We start from the raw sequence: 25,425 nt of genomic DNA on the forward strand, positions 1-25,425 counted from the left end.
CACGGTATACCCCAGATTTGCGCATGAAGAAAGCCCCGTGTAAAAAACTGGAGAGACGATGGTGGCAAACTTATAACCCCAGGGAGGCAGAAGTGTATACAAAAAATTGTGCTCTACCATGGTAACATTACAAACAAGCATTTACAATGCAATGGTCTCGGCATTGTTAAAGTTAGAGCTATTGGCATTGGTCATGACATTTTTAGGTTTCGACTGCAAAAAGCTGCGCAAGCAGCTTTTGCGCAGGAGAAATCTAATGAGAACTGTAGTGTGGCTTTGGGTCGGCCCTCGTCATTCATTGGCTGGCTCCATAAATGGAGCCTAGCCATTGGACGAGGGGCCTGTCCGTCAATGCCGGACCAGATTCGGAGGCGTTCCCGATATTCTTTGGCTTTTGCCGACGTCACGCGACGTCAGCCGAAAGCCGGGAACGCCCCCGAATCTGGTCCGGCATTGCCGGCACCAGTGACTATCCTGCTCCTGATTGGTGAAGCTGCGTGGACGTCACTGCTGGTCCACGAGGGAGCCCACTCCTCGGGAAACTTCGCCGCCCGCCTGCCTGAGCTAGTGACGGGCCGCCGCGCTGCCCGCGGCGACCCGGAAGTGACCGGCCGGCCGGCCAATCCTAGCGCGGCCGGCCGGAAGTGCCCGCCCCCCGCAGCCCGGGGGAAGAAGGAAGACGGCAAGAAGTATGGCGGCGCCCGCGGGGCTCCCGTGGCCTGGAGGGAGCCCCGGGAGATGCGGAGGACGTTGCCGGTCTCCCATGCCAAAGAGGGAGACCGGAGAAGTGCCAGCGAGATTGCCGCCGTCGATGTTGCCGGTCTCCCATGCCGAAAAGGGAGACCGGAGAAGTGCCGCCGTCGCAAGGTGCAGGTGAGTCGATCTGCTTGCACAGGAGGAGCCCCGGGGAAAGAGAACGTCCCTCCGCGGCCCCGGAGAGTCCCGAGGAGCGGGAGCTCTCGTCCAGCAGCCGCCGGACCCGGTGAGTGCCTGCAAGGGGAGAGGGGCGTCGGGACACATTGTCGGTGTCCGCCCCTCCCCCCGTAGTAGAAGTCACCATGTCCCCTGCGCCTCTGTCCCGTGCATCCCCGTGCGCCTCCTCCTTCCCTCGTGTCGGGTCTCCTTCTCCGTGGGTCTCAGCCGTCTGGCAAGAAGCTGGGACTCGGGTAAAGATGGCGGTAAATGCTCCACTGGGGCACATCTGCCCAGAGGTGTGTTATGAAGGGGAAATAAATGCCATGATGCCAGATGTTACATTTATTAAGTTTAATGGAGCCCACAGCCGAGCGTGATTCTACCTGGGCTGTCAAACCTGTCACTCTTATCGCCACCATTCTGCAATAGAGTTACAATGACGTCATGCAACATGGCAAGGCGCACGTCACTATGCCGGTCCAAATCCACGACAGTGCTGCGGTATCCGTCGGTATTTTTGAATGGGTGAACAGTGCCAGCAATGGAGATGGTGCCTGGTGCCCCAAAGCGGCGCTTCATTTGCCATGATTGCAGAGTAGCACCAACCGAGGGGCCACCAGCCACCTCTGGATTGCAGGAAGATATGGCGGAGCGGCCAACCAGCTCTCCGCTGTGGCAGCAGCCGGGCATCAGTCCGTGCCTGGCACCGTGCTCAGGGCTCATGGACTTCAGCAGCAGGTGGGTGCCAGGGCGACTGGCAGGCGGAGAGGGCACTATAAACACTCCCTGCTGAGGAGGTCGGGGTGTCGTGTGCTCCTAGCCTGCACCCTGGAGGGGAAAAGCCAGCACGGGTGGTCTGCAGACAGGGTCACCTGCCCTGAGTCCTAACTCTGCACTCTCCCTTCACCTGCAGGGTCAGTGGAGCAGACTAATGGAGTCCAGGGCCAGGACACCACAGTGTTGCTTCGCTGCAGCTACACTCCGACATTGGATTTGATGTTTTAGTGTCTGCCCTGATAGAGCCTGATATCATGCTGACTGTTCCCGAAGCTTCCATGGCTCAGCTTTCAGAGGGCAGCCCCAACACCCTCCACCTGAGGCACTCTGTGCACAGTTGGTACAGTCATGGCTGCTACGAAGAGATGTATACCTTGGGCCAAAGAATGTTTTATTTACATTACTAGTTGTAATACTCTTATGCTACCTCACTATTTCCCTTTAAGGTGTGATCGTGGGTGTGTGCTCTCGCCCCTGTGTGCGGTTGTGCTTCAGGGCTGTGAGCAGCTTTTATTGTTTATCTGAACCTGTGGAGTAAATGGGGGGAGGAGAGGCGTAAACTGACCCAAACCTTGATATGTCTACTATCAGGTCCGGTCCTGCAGAAGCTTTCTCTGCTCTCTTGGACCCTATGAGTGAGAACAAAGATGCAGCATCAATGCGTAGGAACACGTGCAGCACGGAGCAGGGCTTCGGATGAGGGAAAGTGACTGACTGGTCGATAAGAGAGCGGGCGCAGCAGGAAGACACCCGCTGGACCAGGGAGACCAGGGCGGCGACACCGCGGCGGAACCAGGGCTGCTGCCTTCAGGACAGGGTGGCTTGCTTTAGCATGAGGGTGGGCACACGTTGCTGCACTGAGTTCATTGGGCATGCAGTTGGCAGCGCTAGGTTGGGTATGGCAGCACCAATGTGGCCCTGCTGACTGGACCAGGGCGAGGACTGACAACGCAATTTCTCTTTTCAACCTGCACCTCACAACAACCAAGTGCGTCCTTGTAAAAGAAAGCAGTAGAGACCGGGGCCTTTCTTTTAGAGGGGCACTCCTCTTAAAAAAAAAAAGTTTTCTCAGTCCCGTTTACAATTATGCTGTTTGTTATGAGGTGATGCACAACAGATACTTGAAACTCCACGGGTCTGCAACAGGGCCTCTCCTCTTGATACTCTTCTGCAGGAGTAAATGCACAAGCCAGTTTTCATTGTAGTGCAAAATGATAAGTGAAATAGTTGCAATACAAATCGCATTTGCGAGAGATTAAGCTATTGCCATTGTAAATGACAATGCCATTTATTTATCTGTTTTCAAAACTAACACATAAATAAAACGTTTGTCATTCATAATGCCAATAGCTCAAACTTTTCCAAAGGCGAAACCGTTGCATTGTAAATGCTTGTTATTTATGTTTTTGTCTTTAAAGCATATAAATAAATGGCATTGTCATTTACAATGCCAATAGTTTAATCTCTGGCAAATACGAGACCTATTGCATTTGCACCCACACAAATTAACAGCTTCAAAACGAATCACATAGAAAACACATCACACACACACACATCACACACACACACACATCACACACACATATCACACACACATATCACACACACACACCCATATCACACACACACACACCCATATCACACACACATCACACACACACACACACACACACACACACACACACATATCACACACACACATATCACACACACACATATCACACACACACATCACACACACACACACACACACACACACACTCTCTCTCTTTCCTAAAGTTTTGTAAACACAAAGCTTTGGTCATGAAAGATTGTCCTCTCCAGAGACGAATAAAGGAAACAGAAAGAAAACAAACGTGGAGATGGTGGAAGATAAGGCAGAGGACGCAGCAAGTGAGAAGACGCAAGCCATGGAAAGCATGCATAAGCTGCCAGACTGGGGTGGATAACAGAGACCGAGGCGAGAACAGAGCTGTGACATTTGCTCGCCCGCCCTGTAAACAAGCCTTCTTCACACTGCCAGATATTTCCATCTCCATTAATTGCAATGAAATGACCCCCAAAAACACTCGCTCTCACCCTGCTTCAGAAGAATGGCAAATCAAACCGGCTATTATACCCAAACAGTTTTCTTTCGAAATATCGATGTCTCCACTTGTGCAGCTGGGAAAGGGGGATGAACCTAGTTTTGATTTTCAAGTGAAAATAAACACACTCAAAAAACAATGCTTATCTCCCGGGTGGACCACGTCAACCATTTTAAGAGTATTGTAGCGGGGTGGCCACAAGTGCGCTTTCGCCCGTTATTTCAGGTAACTCTGTAAGCCATCTGGTGGTGTCTAATTATGCCTCACTGGGGCGTTAAATCGCTTGTTATTTCATTATAGCTGTGTGAAGAAAAAAAGGTTGCACGGAAAGCAGTAAAGAAAAAAAAAAGAAACTTGCTCACATTGATTTAAAAATGTACGCACCCACCGGAAGTCAGGCAATGTCGCCTGTGACGGGGGCGGGGCCGCGTCAGGACCGGAAGAGGAGGCATGCGTATCGCGGCCCGGGGCTCCTGTGAGCAGTGGAGAACACCGGGCCCGCCAGCAGGAGGTTAGGCGACTGTTGCGGGGCTCCCTTGACCAAGAGGGAGCCCCGTGAAAGGAGCTGGCAAGAGCTGCAGCGGCGGAGTCCCCCGAGATTGCCCCGGTAAGTTAGAAAGGGCTGGGGGGTGCGGTGTGCGGTGTGCGGGGTGCGGGGGGGCGAGGGGGGCAGCACTCGTGTGTCTGTGTCTGTGTGCGTGCGCATGTGTATGTGTGTGGGGGAGGCTGTATGTGCGTGCGTGCGCGCGTGCATGCATGGGCGCTTCTGTGTGTGTGTGTGAGAGAATGCAGCGAGCGTTCGTGTGCGCGTGCTCGTTTGAAATCGCCTCCAAGGCGATGCGCGCGGCCAGTAGTGTCTCCTGGAAAGGAGACACGGCCACAATAGGTTGTCGGCGGACACGCGCTTCCGCGCGTTCAGCCGAGACCTAAAAAGTGCGTATGGATCACATTTCACTACAACTTCAACAGGCTGGAAACTCCTCCAAAGAGCTATACAAAGTCCTTAAATCCTTCACAAACCTGCAGGCCTATTCAACAGATTTCCTGCCTTCACAAGCTCTAGTTGATGCCCTTACAAACCACTTAGAAGGAGAAGTTAAATCGGATTTACAATAACTTCCACAGACCAGTGATTCAAAGGGGATGGGTACCCAACTCGATCCTTGCTGCAAATTCTAGGAGCCTAGAGAATGTTGTACCTCTTAGGCCAGACTCCGTTTGTAAAGCGTCGAAAGCAACAAAGTCAGGTTCTCCTGTAGACATTGTTCCAGCTAGGATTGCAGCAACCCTGGCTAATCACCTGGCCTGGCCATTTGCTCTTTACTAAACCTCTCAATCAGCTCGGGAAGGGCTCCATTTGATTGGAAAGCTGCCCAGATCATTCCTATCCTTAAGAAGGTGAACCTCCAAAGCTCAGACCTATCGAACTGTCACGATTTCTTGCTTCTCTCCTTGATGAGCAGACTTCTGGAAGGACACATTAACAGACAACCTATTGAGTTTCTAGAATCCAACAGGATTCTGGACTCCTCCCAATCCGGTTCCAGACCCATGCATGGTACCTAAACGGCTCTCATAGCGGTCACGGACTATATCAGATGCTCTCAGGATGATAATCAGCCCTCACAGCTAGTGCTGCTTGACTTGACGGCAGCTTTCAACACGGTATCTCAGCCTAGATCACTCCAAAGACTAAAGGAGATAGGTATTTGGGGCTCAGCTCTGCAATGGTTCATAACTTCCACTCGCAGACAACCCAGACCATCAATCTAGGTCCGTTTAAATCCCGCACCCTAGAGCTCAACCATGGGGGCGCCCCAGGGGTTCATGTCTTAGCCCCACATTATTTAATATCTATGTTGTCCCCCTTGCTAAAACCATCAGAGCCCATGGATTCACACCTCTCTCATATGCGGATGACACACAACTCCTTATCCCTTTTGATTCCACAATATGAAAGCCCGTTTTGCCAATGGGATGAAAGCTATCTCGGTTTGGATCACAGAGAACTTCCTTCAATTAAATGCTAGAAAACCAAGATCATGCTCTTTGGCAGAGCCCAGCTGCTCTTGTCCCTAGAACTGGTGACCAACTGAGTTAGGCAAGGCACCCTCCTCCAAATCTACAGTAAACAATGTGGGCCTACGCTTGGATCAGACTATCAGAGATCAGGTAGCGGCTACCACTGGCATCTGCTTTCATATGATGAGTATACTGGGCAGAGTCCACTTCCACTCTCGATGTGCAAAAACCCAGGTCCAGGCAATACTGATCAGCAGCCTGGACAACTGCAATGCCCTCCTAGCAGCCACAATGGAGTCTCTACTTGCCAATGTTCAGGTAGTCCACAACACAGCTGTCCGCCTGATTCAAAGTATGCCAGCCAAATCAGCCTCTTCTCCCCTTCTTCGATCACTTCATTGGCTTCCCGTGCACATTAGAATCATTTTCAAGATCTGCTGCTTAGTGCATAACTCACTGACCAGCAAAGGTCCCAGGTACCTGGCTGAGAAGCGTATTCCTTACTAGCCAAGCAGACCTTTAAGACTGGCGGTCAGAGCTTTACTCACTATTCCCAGATTTGAGAAAACACAAGCTGGGGGTAAAGCTTTGTCCTACTTGGCCCCCTACTACTGGAATAAACTACCCACTCATATTCGGAAATGCACAGACCACCTGCTTTTCAGAAAACATCTCAAAACCAAGCTATTTCCATACTAGTTCTGCCTTCCCCTGGTAACTCCGGTGCTGAGATACCCCTCCTGGGGTGATTAATGAGCATTACAAGTTAAATTACCATAGCATAATGTTCCTCCTATCTAGATCCCTAGCATGCAGCACCCCAATGTTCCTCCTAACTAGGGACCCGATTCACAGAACTAACTTAAGACAAAATCCTAAATTTACCACCATTTTCGTATTCACAGAAGGCACTTACTCACTTTAGTATTCACAGAAGACACTCCTTTTGGTAATTCACAGAAGTTAAGAGTCCTAACTTTAGGACTCCTAAATGCCTTCTGTGAATACCGAAAGTCTTAAAGTTAGGATTTTTCTCAGTTTACTACTACTAAACTGAGAAAAATCCTAATTTTAAGACTTTCGGTATTCACAGAAGGCATTTAGGAGTCCTAAAGTTAGGACTCTTAACTTCTGTGAATACCGAAATGAGTAAGTGCCTTCTGTGAATACCGAAATGAGTAAGTGCCTTCTGTGAATACCAAAATGATAGTCAGTTTAGGATTTTGTCTTAAATTAGTTCTGTGAATCGGGCCCTAGATCCTTAGCGTGCAGCACCCCAATGTTCCTCCTAATTAGATCCTTAGCGTGCAGCACCCCAATGTTCCTCCTAACTAGACCCCTAGCGATCTCAGAGAGAGTACAGCACATAACCAACAGCACTAACTGCAGACTAGAATCAGTGCTCCCCTGGACCCAAAACAGCGCTACTTGAGAGAGAGTGCAGCACATAACCCGCAGTGCTATATTCAGACCAGCATCACTGCTACCCAGGACTTAAAATACCCCTGCTTCCGAGCGTACAGCACATAGCCAACAGCAGTAACTTCAGACTAGGATCAGTACCTCGTTAGACACTAAACAATCCCGCTTCAGAGAGAGAGGGGGTACAGCGCATAAACAGCAGCACTAACTTCAGAACAGCATGAGTCCCCTGGACCCAAAACAATCCATCTTCAGGGAGAGAGTGCAGCGCTTGAGTGCCTTGTCCGGGTAGTAAGCGCTATGTAAAACATACATAGCCAGCAGCTCTGTCAGACTAGCATCCCTGCTCGTCTGGACCCATCTCCGCTCCGAGGAGACCGAGTGCAGCACCAACCCCACCGACGGAGTAGGCCCTGGAGAGGACCCCCCTCCCCTTCTCATAACAGCGCGAGAGCACAAGTCAATCCCCCCCACCCCGTGACCACGAATGGCACGGGCAGCAAAGCCTTTAACAGCTTTAGAGCTTTCCTGGACCACTCCTCCTCCCGGGTCACTCAAGGTGCTATATCGCCAGTTATGTAAACTATAACAGGCACCGCGTCCTCAAAAGTGCGGAGACACCCCGGTCTGAATGCACGGGGCGCCCTCGGGACACTTCCCGGTGTCTGTAGAAAGATCCGAACAAGACGGGGAAATGCTGAGGAGGACTCGGCCGAAGCCCCCGCCCACTGCCTAAAGCTTCACCCAGAAGGAGAGCTCCTGCTCTCCAGCCAGCGGCGCCACCGCTAGGGTGACCAACTGGCATGGGTGCAAATTCAGGACGGTGATTGTAAAAATTCAAGACAAATGGTCAAAATTCAGGACAAAAATTCAGGACAAAGGGTCAAAATTCAGGACAGAAATTTGGGACAAAAGGTGCGTTTTCAGACATATCAGAGGAGGTCGTACAATAGTGTATAAGTAAGTTAATAGACAACCAACAGAAGTACACGTCAAAATAGGTTTATATTAAGTTGAGAAAATCGTGCAACTCACCGTTTTGGTTTGAGCAACTGTGCAGGTCTTTTTGTGGTATTTTATTTACAGTTTGGGGTTTCTTTGAAGTGTTGCCCCACCTGCACGGCAGGGGATGCAGAGGCCTTCAGCCTTCATTACACCCCTTCACCAAAGACCTCCCTCTGCACAGATTCCTTCACTATCCACCTCCCATGGTGCCCCTCATCGCTATATAGACCCTCGCTCATGTGTATGTCATGTATTTTACAGTGCTGCTCAGCCAATGTAGGATGTTGAGCGCTTTAGCTCACACGCTTATTGTTGAGAGACAAAGAGTCGTATAAGTATGTAAATCAATATATAGGAAATGTTACTAAAGACAAGGAGGGCTACAAGGCATAGGAGTCACATGGCATCCACACTGGTAGCTACTATATGCAGAGCCACTGGAATTATGCAGCAGGGAGGGCCAAATTATGCTGCAGGGTGGACTAAATTATTTGGCTAGAAAAGGGAATTTATGAAGCATTGCTGCAAATTTTGTCATAGTATTACCATATTATTTTCTCATTTTTGCATATTTTAACATTTTCTGGTCATAGGTTGCACCTCATTATAACCCGTATTACACCCAAATATGGTAATATGCAAAGGAAGGTGACCAGTCAACCTTCACAAAGGGCCTTTGCAATAAATCACTGCCTTTTTAGTTATTTTTTAACCATTTGAGGTAGCAACTGTTTTTAAAATAGACTCTTCAGCTATATTCAGCGAATGATCGATTATGTGGCACATGCGACAAATCCATTGTCATGTGAAAACTGTTGAAGCCGCACAATTGCATAATTCCAGTGCCCCAAAATACAAACTGAGGATATAACCCATAACATAGTGGTGGGGGTTGTCTTTACAATTATAATACAAATAAATACTTTACTCTGCATGTTACACTTTGTGCTTTACAAGAGGCGCATTGTGCCTCTATGCTTCTTTATGATGAGTCAAAACCGGGATTAGTGAAACCTCAGATCTCTCCAAGAGATACATTAATCACCAGAGTTAAATAGACATTTTTGTTATGGCCCGAAAATTGCAGTAGCGCAAAACACTCAGAAGTCTTTGCATTTCATCCTGTCGGATATTTCAAAATGTAGCTTAGTCCTCCAGCACAGCGCCTCCACAAAAGCAGCATGCAGTGCCCTAGGCCTATGCAGAGGACGGCACGCCACATGCTGTAACGACACAAGGGCCCATTGCAAGGGAGTAGCCAGAAAAATAAAATACCCATGCTTTATATGGCACTAAATAAAGGAGCAAAGTGAGCTATCCTGGTCTTTCCTTTTGAAGTCTATGAAAATTGTTCCCCTGATAAAAGTCTGCAAAAAGAATGCAAAATTATGCTTTTTACAGCATGAAAGAAACTTTGTCAAAAACTGCATTTACCTATATTGACGTTTGTCTTTTATTCTTTCCGTCTTTTCATTTTCTTTTTATCCACCTTTGTTCTCTTTTCTTCTTTACATCCTCTATTTATTTTCTTTCCATCTTTCTGTCTGTGCATCCTTTCATCTCTCTATTCTATAAATTCATATTTCATTTTCTTTTCATATTCCACATTAACATTCATTTGATCATTCTCTTGTTCTTCCTTCCATTGCTCTATTTGCCTTGTGCTTTTTTTTAATTTACCATTATCATAGTTTCTCTTTCTGTCGCCGCTTTTATCAAAAAACTCTCTCTCTCTCTCTCTCTCTCTCTCTCTCTCTCATTTACTTGTTTGTTATTCTGTCCTGTCCTGATCTGCAAGTCACAGATCAAAGTAATGGCCATGAAGCACTTATCAGACGCCCCCCCATGCTTCCCTACACCTTTGGCCCATTGTCATTCATTAGGTGATAATCAGCCAGATCAGAATGACAATGGGCCCATACAAAGACTGAGCGAGGTCGGGAGGGGCTGCTGCAGCCTCAGAGAACTGCTTGCTGCCATCCCCAAAATTACAGACAAAAGGCGTCTGTGAAAAAAATGCTCACGGACAAGGGGCCTAAATAACGGGCAGTCCGTGAAATTTACGGACGGTTGGTCACCCTAGCCACCGCCCTCCCACGCACCCCGATCACCCCGATGGTGCACACCAACCTCCCACGCACCCTTATCACCCCGATGGTGCACACCAACCTCCCACGCACCCTTATCACCCCGATGGTGCACACCACCCTCCCACGCACCCTGATCACCCCGATGGTGCACACCGCCCTCCCACGCACCCCGATGGTGCACACAGCCTTCCCATGCACCCTAATCACCCCGATGGTGCACACAGCCCTTCCGCGCACCCTGATGGTGCACACCACCCTCCCACGCACCACAATCATCCCCGATGGTGCACACTGCCCTCCCATGCACCACGATGGTGCACACCGCCCTCCCACGCACCCTGATCACCCCGATGGTGTACACCACCCTCCCATGCACCCCGATGGTGCACACCACCCTCCCATGCACCCCGATAGTGCACACCGCCCTCCCACGCACCCTGATCACCCCTGATGGTGTTCACTGCCCTCCCAAGCACCCCGATGGTGCACACCCCCTTCCCACGCACCCCGATCACCCCCGATGGTGCACACCGCCCTCCCACGCACCGCAATCATCCCCAAGGATGCACACCGCCCTCCCACGCACCCGATCACCCCCGATGATGCACACAACGCACGCCGATAACCCCCGAGGATGCACACCACACACCCCGATCACCCCCGAGGATGCACCCCGCCCTCCCACGCACGCTGAAGGATGCACCCCGCCCTCCCACGCACCCTGATCACCCCCAGAGATGCACACTGCCCTCCCACGCACCTCGATCCCCCCCAGGAATGCACACCGCCCTCCCACGCACCCCAATAACCCCCAGGGATGCACACCGCCTTCCCACGCACCCCAATTGAACCCATCACCCCCCAACACTCCCACACACCGCGATCACCTCTGATGGTGCACACCGCCCTCCCACGCACCGTGATCACCCCCGATGGTGCACACCGCCCTCTCACGCACCGCGATCATCCCCGGGGATGCACACCACCCTCCCACGCACCCTGATCACCCCCGATGGTGCACACCGCCCTCCCACGCACTGCGATCATCCCCGAGGGTGCACACCGCCCTCCCACGCACCCTGATCATCCCCGAGAGTGCACACTGCCCTCCCACGCACCCTGATCACCCCCGAGAATGCACACCACGCACCTCGTTCACCCCCGAGGGTGAACACCACGCACCTCGTTCACCCCCGAGGATGCACACCGCCCTCCCACGCACCCCGATCACCCCGGAGGTTGCACCCCGCCCTCCTTTGCACCCTGGTCACCCCCGAGGTTACACACCGCCCTCCATGCACCACGGTCACCCCTGAGGATGCACACTGCCCTCCCACTCACCCCGATCCACCCCGAGGATGCACACCGCCCTCCCACGCACCCCGATCAACCCGAGGATGCACACCGCCCTCCCACGCACCCGATAAACCCCGAAGATGCGCACCGCCCCCCAAGGATGCAAACCACCCTCCCACGCACCCGGTCATCCCAGAGGATGCACACCACGCACCCTGATCACCCCCGAGGACGCACCCCACCCTCCCACGCACCCCGATCACCCCCGAGGATGCACACCGCCCTCCCACACACCTGATCACCCCCGAGGATGCACATGACCTCCCATGCACCCCGAGGATGCACACCGCCCTCCCACACACCCCAATCACCCCCAAGGATGCACACCGCCCTCCCACGCACCCCGATCACCCCCAAGGATGCACACCGCCCTCCCATGCACCCGATCACCCCAAGGATGCACACCGCCCTCCCACGCCCCCGATCAGCCCAGAGGATGTACACCGCCCTTCCATGCACCCCAATCACCCCAAGGATGCTCCCACGCATCCGATCACCCCCGAGGATGCACACCACACACCCCGATCACCCCCGAGGATGCCTACCGCCGACCCACGCACCCCGATCACCCCCGAGGATGCACCCCGCCCTCCTTTGCACCCATATCACCCCCGAGGATACACACCTCCCTCTCACTCACTCCGATCACCCCTGAGGATGCACACTGCCCTCCCATGCACCGCGATCATCCCCCAGGATGCACACCACCCTCCCATGCACCCTGATCACCCCCGATGGTGCACACCGCCCTCCCAAGCACCCCGATCACCCCTGAGGATGCACACTGCTCTCCCACGCACCGCGATCATCCCCCAGGATGCACACCACCCTCCCTGATCACCCCCGATGGTGCACACCGCCCTCCCACACACCCCGATCACCCCGAGGAGGCCTACTGCCGACCCACGCACCCCAATCACCCCAGAGGATGCACACCGCCCTCCCGCGTACCCCGATCACCCCCCGAGGATGAACCCGGTCCTCCCATGTACCCCGATCACCCTCGAGGATGCACACTGCCCTCCCACGCACCCCGATCACCTCCGAGGATGCACACCGCCCTCCCACGTACCCCGATCACCCCTGAGGATGCACACCGCTCTCCCACGCACCCCGAAGGATGCACCCCGCCCTCCCACGCACCCTGATCACCCCCAGAGATGCACACTGCCCTCCCACGCACCTCGATCCCCTCCAGGAATGCACACCGCCCTCCCACGCACCCCAATAACCCCCAGGGATGCACACCGCCTTCCCACGCACCCCAATTGAACCCATCACCCCCCAACACTCCCACGCACCCCGATCACCCCATAGGATTTACACCGCCCTCCCACACACCGCGATCACCTCTGATGGTGCACACCGCCCTCCCACGCACCGTGATCACCCCCGATGGTGCACACCACCCTCTCACGCACCGCGATCATCCCCGGGGATGCACACCACCCTCCCACGCACCCTGATCACCCCCGATGGTGCACACCGCCCTCCCACGCACCGCGATCATCCCAGAGGGTGCACCCCGCCCTCCCACGCACTGCGATCATCCCCGAGGGTGCACACCGCCCTCCCACGCACCCTGATCATCCCCAAGGGTGCACACTGCCCTCCCACGCACCCTGATCACCCCCGAGAATGCACACCACGCACCTCGTTCACCCCCGAGGGTGAACACCACGCACCTCGTTCACCCCCGAGGATGCACACCGCCCTCCCACGCACCCCGATCACCCCGGAGGATGCACCCCGCCCTCCTTTGCACCCTGGTCACCCCGAGGTTACACACCGCACTCCCTGCACCCCGATCACCCCTGAGGATGCACACTGCCCTCCCACTCACCCCGATCCACCCCGAGGATGCACACCGCCCTCCCAGGCACCCCGATCAACCCGAGGATGCACACCGCCCTCCCACGCACCCCGATCAACCCCGAGGATGCGCACCACCCCCCAAGGATGCAAACCACCCTCCCACGCACCCGGTCATCCCAGAGGATGCACACCACGCACCCTGATCACCCCTGAGGACGCACCCCACCCTCCCACGCAGCCCGATCACCCCCGAGGATGCACACCGCCCTCCCACACACCCCAATCACCCCAAGGATGCACACCGCTCTCCCACATACCCCGATCACCCCGAGGATGCACACCGCCCTCCCACGCACCCCGATCACCCCCGAGGATGCACATGACCTCCCATGCACCCCGAGGATGCACACCGCCCTCCCACACACCCCGATCACCCCCAAGGATGCACACCACCCTCCCACGCACCCCAAGGGTGCACACCACCCTCCCATGCACCCCGATCACCCCCAAGGATGCACACCGCCCTCCCATGCACCCGATCACCCCGAGGATGCACACCACCCTCCCACGCCCCCGATCAGCCCAGAGGATGCACACCGCCCTTCCATGCACCACAATCACCCCAAGGATGCACCCCGCCCTCCCACGCATCCGATCACCCCCGAGGATGCACACCACACACCCCGATCACCCCCGAGGATGCCTACCGCCGACCCACGCACCCCGATCACCCCCGAGGATGCACCCCGCCCTCCTTTGCACCCATATCACCCCCGAGGATACACACCTCCCTCCTACTCACTCCGATCACCCCTGAGGATGCACACTGCCCTCCCAAGCACCGCGATCATCCCCCAGGATGCACACCACCCTCCCATGCACCCTGATCACCCCCGATGGTGCACACCGCCCTCCCAAGCACCCCGATCACCCCTGAGGATGCACACTGCTCTCCCACGCACCGCGATCATCCCCCAGGATGCACACCACCCTCCCACGCACCCTGATCACCCCCGATGGTGCACACCGCCCTCCCACACACCCCGATCACCCCCGAGGAGGCCTACTGCCGACCCACGCACCCCGATCACCCCAGAGGATGCACACCGCCCTCCCGCGTACCCCGATCACCCCTGAGGATGAACCCGGTCCTCCCATGTACCCCGATCACCCTCGAGGATGCACACTGCCCTCCCACGCACCCCGATCACCTCCGAGGATGCACACCGCCCTCCCACGTACCCCGATCACCCCTGAGGATGCACACTGCCCTCCCACGCACCCCGATCACCCCCGAGGATGCACATTGCCCTCCCACACACCTTGATCACCCCCGAGGATGCACACTGCCCTCCCACGCACTCCGATCACACACCCCCTCCCCAGAGGATGCACACCACCCTCCCATGCACTCCGATCACCCCCCTCCCCCGAGTATTCATACCCGAGAATGGAAGCAGAGCACCTGCAGGCAGACTGATGTCACGGACGTAAGATACCTACAGCACTTTACACCCCTCTAAATATTAGGATCAACTCCAGACCCACAGAGTTCAGGAAAGCCCCAAGCCATGGCTAAAGTACACCTCGGAAGAGCACTACTCACAGGCCTCCCCAAATCTAGTTATAGTCTAGTGCTTAATCTCAGCCGGTGTTCACTGTGGGTGAAGGCTGGCACTTATGTTCCCTCAACAGGCTCACTCAGCGCAAGAGAGACAAAACACACGAGGGAAAGAAAAATATAGAGACAAATGAAAACAAGCATTTGCAATGCAATAGGTCTTGCATTTACGATACTTTGAGCTATTGGTATTGTAAATGTCAATAGCTTAAATTCTTGTAAATACGAGACCTATTGAACTGCAAATATTGTTTGTTTGCCAGCGCCCCATGCCTCATTGCACTTAAGAGGCCACGCCCTTTCTTTAGACGATCAGGTGCGTGAACTCTATTAAGTGCAAGCACGGCATGGGGTGCTTTGAAACAACCCTAAAAAGAAATTTGGGAAGCAATAGGTCTTGCGTTTGTGAGAGTCTAAGCTATTGCCATTTACATTGTCAATCAATTGTGAGAGCTCAAACACTCTTAAATGCAAGACCTATTTAATTTCAAAGAAGCAGCCACCATTTTCCCAGGCTATTTAGAAAGTGAAAGCGCGCATGGTGCGCTTATTGTTGCAGAAAAGCATGTTGTGCCTGCAGTGGGAGAAACTCAAAGAAAATAGTGCTTACAGACTAAAGAAGACCGATCCGCAGGAAGCCGTCACGGAGTGATTAGCTTGGGTTCAGTTCCTTCTTGCTCCCTTCTTTGCACTACTGGCATCCTCCACGGTGGGTTCAAGCCTTGCTGATCTACCAACACCCTCCTTCACCTCCTTTTCATCGCACTCAGCACCCTCATTCAGTAACCTGGTCCTGATGATGATCCTAAATCGTTAGGCTCGAAACACCATCAACATACCAGCGCAACTACCTACGCCCTTTACCATGGTTCACTAAAATGCCTAAAATCTGTAAAATTCATGCAAATAATTCCCCGTGAACCAGAAGTTCCTTTTGTATTTACTTGTCACGTTTTCACTCTGTGCCTTCGCTGTTTTCACTAGTCACCTGCGCCGTCCACCTTTGAGGTGTCACAAGCACTTGAGTGCACAAAGTTTTTCGGGTTACTTACGTATTAATTGCTTACAGTGATGTTACAACTGTTCCCAATTTTTCCGCACGCTTCCCACTCTTGCTTGTCCTGCTAAATTTGTTGTATTCATCCAAATACATGATGCCTTGGGCATATTCAAACGAACTAGGAGTCTCCCTACCTTCCTTTCCTGTAATGTTTTGTGCATGCCTAACTACCAGTCTTGTCAATAATATCGGTTGAGATATTGTGTTTTTTTATAATCCCTCACCCAGATCTCAACTAGGTCTATGGGTTTACTCTTGTTGTTTATGCCTACCTGGTGGGTGAAAGAGGGATGAGGTAGTGGATCAGATCAAATCAGAATAAACTTTGGCCAAAGCAGCCATAAAAGTACACAAAATCAACAATAAAACCAAACCCTGCTCATATGTTACTTCGGTACAATTTCAATTGACTTTATAAAAATCTCATAAGAAGGTACGATGATAATAAAAATGCATATATTGACAAGGATGTTCAACCAATAGAGCAAATATTTTGAAACACAAGGTGCTGGCCCTACAGTAGATTTTTTAATTTTGCTCCTTAGTTTGAGCAACAAATCAATCTTATTTCTAGATTTGTTCGGTATGATTTATTTATACCCTTTTACTTTTTCATTTATTCAGTTAGAAATTCATATGAATGAGAAAAACATTACATACAGACATTACATGCACGTATTCAAGGACATTATACATAAAAAACGAAAAAAATAATCTAAACACATCATATATACATTGCACTATTATTCGCTCCTTGCTGCTATAGGCTAGTTGTCTCCATTTTGCCAAATGGAGACAACTAGCCCATAGCAGCAAGGAGCGAATTGTCCCTTGGATTGACTAGAATATTGATTAATCCATCTAGTCATATATTTGCTTTCATTAAATCTGTTTTTTCTCCTTTTGAACGTGACTTTATCTCTTAATGAAAGATAATGCAAAGATTGTATATCTTGCTGCATAATAATAGTGCAATGTATATATGATGTGTTTAGATTACATTTTTCGTTTTCTATGTATAATGTCCTTGAATAAGTGCATGTAATGTCTGTATGTAATGTTTTTCTCATTCATATGAATTTCTAACTGCATAAATGAAAAAGTAAAAGGGTATAAATAAATCATACCGAACAAATCTAGAAATAAGATTGATTTGTTGCTCAAACTAAGGAGCAAAATAAAAAATCTACTGTAGGGCCAGCACCTTGTGTTTCAAAATATTAGTATATGGTCCAGCTGCCCCTACGCCCAAAAGGACCTACCTCCCTGTTGTTACAACCAATAGAGCAGGCAGTTTTATAAGACAGCGCCTCGAGACCCTCACGGGTGAAGCAGCGGCGCTCTATGAATCCTGCTTTTTTATATATATATATATATATATATATATATATATATATACACACACATAACTATACCTTCTCACACAGGTATAAGAACAGGGAGATAAGAGACAATTATTCGGGATACATAGTGCTGCCTGATGCAAAAAATGGCTAACACGAAAACCGGTCTCATTGTGAGGTAATTGTTGCAGAGAGTGAAATGCTTAAATACACTGCCTAAAAATTCTGCACCTTATAAAAGGAATAAAAAAACAAATTAGTAAGTCGATTATAAAAACCACAAAAAAGGTCAAATATATCATTGATTGCCCGGATCTTTCTTCGCAGGGCACAGGCTAGATTCGAGATTTCTCTGGAAGACCCAACGAAAGCAAAGTAGATACTTCCCTGTATCTGCCCCAAAACGAGAAAGTAAACAACGTCCCAGCGCCCAGAAGTGTTAAGCAAGTAACTGGTCACCAGCAGACTTTCTATTTCGGTCGCCACCTGGACTGGCTTAAGAAAGACATTGCTTAATCCCGTGTCTTGATAGGATTTCTTTGCATAGGCTCTCCATGGAAGAGACAGGCCACTGTCACAAGCGAGGCGGCTCTAATGAGGTCTCTTGAAAGAGAGGCCTCGTCGAGTTTCCAGATAGATAACCACAGCGGCGGTGGACGTGTTCGAATGAGGTCACACAAATACTTTAAAGCCATCTCCCTGTGACAAATCAATGGAAGACAGGGGGACAGACATCCCTTTTCTACAAAAGCGCTTTTCCTCTACCTGTATTGCCGCACAATGCAATGCCCTAGACCCCGGCCCCGTAGGATGCCACAGGGGCACAGTGAGCTGTGTATAGGCCACAGGGGCACAGTGAGCTGTGTATAGGCCACAGGGGCACAGTGAGCTGTGTATAGGCCACAGGGGCACAGTGAGCTGTGTATGGAGAGAGAGAAAATCTGTTTATTTAGACCATGGTCTTTAAACTTCGAGTTCATATAAAATTAAAACATTACAATCCAATCGGTAACAATGATACCTAATGATCTCTAAAATCACACAGTTACTTTTCTAAGCTGCTCTACTTATACATTTCTAGTAAAACCCTAGCTACTATAGGCCCATATATCTCAGTATTTCCAAATTTAAAAATCAGTTAAAATGTTAAAAACATTTAAACTTGATAAAATAAGCATTTACAATCTTTAAAAAAACCCTGTACATACATCATTATTATTTTACAAAAGTTAAGACCATTTGAACTAGACGTGCATCGGACTTTAACAATGTCTCCTGCAAAAGTAGGTAATAAATGAGTCACAAAACTTTCTTTAGCTTTTCCCTGGCCAAACGGTTTATACCTCTCAGATAGTTCCCTAGTGCAATTGCAGTATCCAGTTTTTCCATTTTTATTAGTAGTGTAGCAGCTTGCCCTCGTGAATTTATGCCATATTTTATAAATAATGGTCGTAGGAACTGTTTTCTCACTCCTAAACCTGTTAGGCAATCCAACAATATGTGCAAGATATCACACTTCGTCTCCAGTCCACACTTACATAGACCATCAGGATATAGCATTTCTGCCTTTAATCTCCCCTCCAATAGCCAAGGGTTAGTTCCAATTCGGATTTTCAAAATCTCCCACCTCAATCCGTAGTTCGGCAAGGTTTCTAAGTATGGATACCATGCATCATTTTCCCATGCTTCGAACATACATTGGACCGACTTTTTCTTTCTCAAGTATTCTATGTCCTGATGTCTTGATAGCTCCCCTCCTTGTGCTCTTAGTACGCCTTTGGTGAAACAAATTTCTACAGGGTTCTGATTAACTCTCACCTTTAAGCTACCAGTTACCTCCTTTATTTTCCTTTTTGCCTCCACTGCCCATTTTAGGTTGCTATGACGGAATTCATTACTGCACCAAAGGGACACCTTCTGGGTTTCCTCTTGTAATTGTCGTTTCCAGAACCTTGCCACTGCCATTTTAGCCTGAATGCTCCATGCTATTGTTCCAGTCTCTAATCTAATTGCCTGTATCATCGCTGACTTTGGCAAGGACAGAAGCATTTTCAACACCATACCTTCCTCCTGATCCCAACCCACTTTGCCGCAGAAGTAGAGAACTTCCATCCCATACAATACTTGGGGGAGGGATCATTGCTTCATAAGCCTTTAGCATGGATTTATGCGACCGGTCCCCGTAATCTCTATTGAATTTTTTCAACCCACAAATAGAGGATGATGCTTTTGCCATTTGGGCTTCAATATGTCTATCCCATTTTAAGGAGCTTTCGAACCATAAGCCTAGGTATTTATATTCATTTACCGTTTCCAATTTAGTTTTGCCTAGGTACCAGCTAAAACTTTTAGACCTTTTACCGAAACACAGAATCTTCGTTTTATCCATATTTACTACTAAAAGTTTGGCCTTACAGTAGTCATAAGCTGTGTATAGGCCACAGGGGCACAGTGAGCTGTGTATAGGCCAAAGGGGCACAGTGATCTGTGTATATGCCACAGGGGCCCAGTGAGCTGTGTATAGGCCAAAGGGGCACAGTGAGCTGTGTATATGCCACAGGGGCCCAGTGAGCTGTGTATAGGCCAAAGGGGCACAGTGAGCTGTGTATATGCCACAGGGGCCTAGTGAGTTGTATATACCTGTAGCAGTGTAGAAAGAGCCCTCCCCTGGTGGAGATGAGAGACCGAGGAGGGGCACAGCGAGCTGTGTATATGCCACAGGGGCACAGTGAGCTGTGTATAGGCCACAGGGGCACAGTGAGCTGTGTATAGGCCACAGGGGCACAGTGAGCTGTGTATAGGCCAAAGGGGCACAGTGAGCTGTGTATATGCCACAGGGGCCCAGTGAGCTGTGTATAGGCCAAAGGGGCACAGTGAGCAGTGTATATGCCACAGGGGCCCAGTGAGTTGTATATACCTGTAGCAGTGTAGAAAGAGCCCTCCCCTGGTGGAGATGAGAGACCGAGGAGGGGCACAGTGAGCTGTGTATATGCCACAGGGGCACAGTGAGCTGTGTATAGGCCACAGGGGCACAGTGAGCTGTGTATAGGCCACAGAGGCACAGTGAGCTGTGTATAGGCCACAGAGGCACAGTGAGCTGTGTATAGGCCACAGAGGCACAGTGAGCTGTGTATAGGCCACAGGGGCACAGTGAGCTGTGTATAGGCCACAGGGGCACAGTGAGCTGTGTATAGGCCAAAGGGGCACAGTGAGCTGTGTATATGCCACAGGGGCCCAGTGAGTTGTATAAACCTGTAGCAGTGTAGAAAGAGCCCTCCCCTGGTGGAGATGAGAGACCGAGGAGGGGCACAGCGAGCTGTGTATATGCCACAGGGGCACAGTGAGCTGTGTATAGGCCACAGGGGCACAGTGAGCTGTGTATAGGCCACAGGGGCCCAGTGAGCTGTGTATAGGCCAAAGGGGCACAGTGAGCTGTGTATATGCCACGGGGGCCAGTGAGTTGTATATACCTGTAGCAGTGTAGAAAGAGCCCTCCCCTGGTGGAGATGAGAGACTGAGGAGTGAACCGACTGCCCTTCTAAGAAGAGGCATGATGTAATATCGAGAGGCAGGGAGCGTCCAGTTGTGGATGAAGGAGGCGTGAGGTGGAATCAAGAGGCAGGGAGCGTCCGGTGGTGGATAAAAGAAAAGGGCCTGAGGTGGAATCAAGAGGCAGGGAGTGTTCAGTGGTGGATAAAAGAGACATGAGGTGGAATCAAGGAACAGGGAGTGTCCGGTGGTGGATGAAAGAGGTAGTATCAAGAGTCAAGGAGTGTCTGGTGGTGGATTAAAGAGGCATGAGGTGGAATCAAGGAACAGGGAGTGTCCGGTGGTGAGAGTCAAGGAGTGTCTGGTGGTGGATTAAAGAGGCATGAGGTGGAATCAAGAGGCAGGGAGCGTCCGGTGGTGGATGAAAGAGGCATGAGGTGGAATCAAGAGGCAGGGAGCGTTCAGTGGTGGATGAAAGAGGCATGAGGTGGAATCAAGAGGCAGAGAGCGTTCAGTGGTGGATGAAAGAGGCATGAGGTGGAATCAAGAGGCAGAGAGTGTTCAGTGGTGGATGAAAGAGGCATGAGATGGAATCAAGAGGCAGGGAGTGTTCAGTGGTGGATGAAAGAGGCATGAGGTGGAATCAAGAGGCAGGGAGCGTCCGGTGGTGGATAAAAGAGGCATGAGGTGGAGGAAAGAGGCATGAGATGGAATCAAGAGGCAGGGAGCGTCCGGTGGTGGACGAAAGAGGCATGAGATGGAATCAAGAGGCAGGGAGTGTTCAGTGGTGGATGAAAGAGACATGAGGTGGAATCAAGAGGCAGGGAGCGTTCAGTGGTGGATAAAAGAGACATGAGGTGGAATCAAGGAACAGGGAGTGTCCGGTGGTGGATGAAAGAGGTAGTATCAAGAGTCAAGGAGTGTCTGGTGGTGGATTAAAGAGGCATGAGGTGGAATCAAGAGGCAGGGAGTGTTCAGTGGTGGATGAAAGAGGCATGAGGTGGAGGCATGAGGTGGAGGCATGAGGTGGAATCAAGAGGCAGGGAGTGTCCGGTGGTGGATGAAAGAGACATGAGGTGGAATCAAGAGGCAGGGAGTGTCCTGTGGTGGATGAAAGAGACATGAGGTGGAATCAAGAGGCAGGGAGTGTCCGGTGGTGGATGAAAGAGACATGAGGTAGAATCAAGAGGCAGGGAGTGTCCGGTGGTGGATGAAAGAGGCATGAGGTGGAATCAAGAGGCAGGGAGTGTTCAGTGGTGGATGAAAGAGGCATGAGGTGGAGGCATGAGGTGGAGGCATGAGGTGGAATCAAGAGGCAGGGAGTGTCCGGTGGTGGATGAAAGAGACATGAGGTGGAATCAAGAGGCAGGGAGTGTCCGGTGGTGGATGAAAGAGACATGAGGTGGAATCAAGAGGCAGGGAGCGGTGGTGGATGAAAGAGACATGAGGTGGAATCAAGAGGCAGGGAGCGTCCGGTAGTGGATGAAAGAGGCATGAGGTGGAATCAAGCGGCAGGGAGTGTCCGGTGGTGGATGAAAGAGACATGAGGTGGAATCAAGAGGCAGGGAGCGTCCGGTGGTGGATGAAAGAGACTTGAGGTGGAATCAAAACTACACAACCTTGGCATTCAATGGGCCGACCTCCATAGCGCCAGGCGCGCGCTTCTGAGTACAGCTTCGGGTCCTGTCACTTTTGTGTTTTGTAAACAAACTACACTGCATGTGGCGACAGCAGCTGTCCTTCAGTGGCGGGCTGGCCTGTTATACATCTCACCTGCCGTGATAGCACAATGGCTGCCGATGGAAGATGACGTACACACATGGACCATAGTCCCCTTCACCACGGCCCCGACATCCCTAGCAGAGGAAGGAAATGCCCTGGTGGCAGGCGCGCAAGGAACTCAGTGAACAAAGATACACTCTCTGCCCCTGGGATCCGGACCGGCGTGCCCGCCCTCCCCGCTCCCAGGGCACCACCAGGCCCAGAGTCATCAAGAAGGGGGGGAAGCATTCCAGTTAAACATTCTGATCGACTCACCATCGCCAAGGACCTCTCACACCAGCGCAGGACATTTAACAACAATTAGTGAAAGTGGGGTGGGGGGGGTCGCCCTGTCCCACAGGAGTCACGACAGGAAGGAACTCTGAAACAGCCTCAGGTGCTGACGTCACGTATGTACCTGTGCATATGGACGTGGCCTGCAGAGAAGAGGGGCGCCCTCGGCGTGCACTGAGGGGCCCTCCTGGGTCTGTGGGTGCTGGTCGCCCCCCCTGTTACGAGGAAGAGGGGCCTCGGGGCGGGGCTGCTGAGATGTGCGCTGTAGGGAGGTTGTGGGTCTGTGGGGGAGTGCTGGTGGGGGTCAGAAGGGGTAAGAAGGCCTCAGATGGAGGGGCTCTGTCTAGGGTGACCAGAATTGTACAGCCAAAAACCGGCCCATTTCACGGGGCAGTGGGGCTGGCGGGGTGTGCCCCGTGGTGTGGTTGAACGGGTCAATGTGAGGCGTCTCTGCCGGGGGTGAGAGGCCCTGTAGGGGGCTTTGGCGGGGGTCTGAAGAGCGGGCCTCAGGTGAAAGCCTGGGCCTGCACTGCACCCAGGGGGCTGTGGAGAGGGTCCGTGTGAGGGCTACAGGTATGAGACGGCGGTAGGTAAGGGGGTGCACTCCAGCCAGGGTGAGGATCTGCGGGGGGGGGGGGGGGTGAGGATCTGCGGGGGGGGGGGGGGGTGAGAAGCCTCAAGGGAGCGCGAGCAGACGTGGGCAGATGAGACCCTGAATGAGGGGCCGTCGGGGGTCTCTCGGTGGGGGGTAGAAGAGGTCAGGGAGGGGTACAGGTGAGCGGGCGGGGGTTGGACGTGCACTGCAGCGAGCGGGGCTGGGGTCAGTGTGAGGCGGGGGAGCCCGGCATGAGACGGCTGTAGTTCGGGGGGGGGGGGTGCACCGCAGTGAGCGGGGGCTGGCAGGGCTCTGTCAGGGGTGAGAAAGAAAGGGGGGGTGGTCTGGTATGTTTCTGCCGATAAGGGGGGGGGGGTCAAGGCGGGAGGGTCCGTCTGGGTTCTGTTCTGTGGGGGGCAGTGGAGGGTGCCCGAGGTGTGTCCACAATAAAGCCCACAATAAGAGCCCTACAAACGGGGGGGGGGGGGGGGGTGCAGTGGAGGGGGTGTAGTGGTAAACAGTCAGGTTGGGGGGTGTCTGAGATCGCTACAGGTGGGGGTCTGCCGGGTGTCTGTGGGGAGGCTGGCTGCACTGAAGGTTGTTGTAATGTTATAGCTTCGGGGGGGGGGGGGGGGGGCTGTCAGCGGTGAGCCACAGGTGGGGGGCTCAGGATGGACGTGCAGGGTGTACAGCCTCCTCACACAGGGGTCTGTTTAGGGGTCCCGGCAAGGATGTGTCGCGGAGGGATGTCTCTCAAGGGGGCGGGGGGGGGGTTCGTGCCGGGATTTGGTTTCAGGGGGGGGGCGTCACTAGATGGTGGATTTCAGGGTGTCAGTCAGGTGGATTGAGTCTAAAGGGAGGGGGCGTCAGGGGGGGTTGAGTGAAGGGGTGGGGTGTAGCGGTGCAGTAGGTCTCAAGGGGTGTCACCTGGGAGCGGGTGTCGGCGGGTTTGTTGGGGGTCTTTCGGGGGTGGGGGCTCTCGGGTGGGGTCTGAGCGGTATCTGTGTGGGGTGATGCCAGTGGTGGGATGGCTCCCTGCAGGGGGGTCCGCCCCAGACATCCCCTCTCCCCGGGATAGCGCCTCGATGCTGCTCAGACGCCGATGGAGGGCAGGGGGTCCTCTTACCTCCGGCCGGGGGCTCCGGTGCCCGTGTGTCTCCGTCTCCCGGCGGGGGCTCCGATGCCCGTGTGTGTGTCTCTGTCTCCCGGGAGCCGCCGGTGCGCCCAGCCTCCTCTGCAGCAAACACCGCCTCTCCTCCGCCCCTCCTCCGGCGCCGGGAGGAGGAGGGACCGGGCAGGCGGCTTACGAGGAGGGCTCCGAGGGAACCGGCTGAGCGGGGCCCGCCCGGGAGGGGAGGATGGGATGGGGCGGGCCACGATCACACGGCTGGGGTGAGCAGGGAAGCGCCGCGACCGGGGCGGCCACGGGCACAGCCTCAAAGGCTGGGGTGGGTGGGCCGGGACAGGGCCAGGGTCACAGCCTCAAAGGCTGGGTTGAGCCGGGGCAGGGGCACACACGCTGGGGTAAACTGGGACTTTATCGGGGGCACATAATGGACTGGGGTGAACCAGGACCGGGCCAAGGTCACACGTGCTGTGTGAGAAGGGTCAGGGTCACACAGGCCGGATGAGCGGGGACGTAGCCAGGGTCAGGGTCACAGTGGCTGGATCTCTGCGGGGCAGGAAGCGGGCATTAACAAGCTGGAAGTCCCCAGTAAGCGTGTATTCCTCCATCACGTGACAGTCACAGTACCAACAGGTAGTTGTGACCAG

General features: G+C 52.7%; 1 protein-coding gene across 2 annotated transcripts in view; it reads right to left on the reverse strand.

Moving 5' to 3' along the window:
* Positions 1-24,915, reverse strand: part of PITPNM1 (phosphatidylinositol transfer protein membrane associated 1) — a 318,418-nt gene extending 293,503 nt beyond the window's left edge. For both annotated transcript variants that reach the window (XM_078659290.1, XM_078659289.1), the window contains exon 1: positions 24,779-24,915. The gene's annotated coding sequence lies outside the window, so the exon portion shown is untranslated. The remainder of the gene's footprint in view (positions 1-24,778) is intronic.
* Between the last annotated feature and the right edge of the window lie 510 nt (positions 24,916-25,425).

Source organism: Lissotriton helveticus, chromosome 1_1 (assembly GCF_964261635.1).
Source record: "Lissotriton helveticus chromosome 1_1, aLisHel1.1, whole genome shotgun sequence".
NCBI lineage: Eukaryota > Metazoa > Chordata > Amphibia > Caudata > Salamandridae > Lissotriton > Lissotriton helveticus.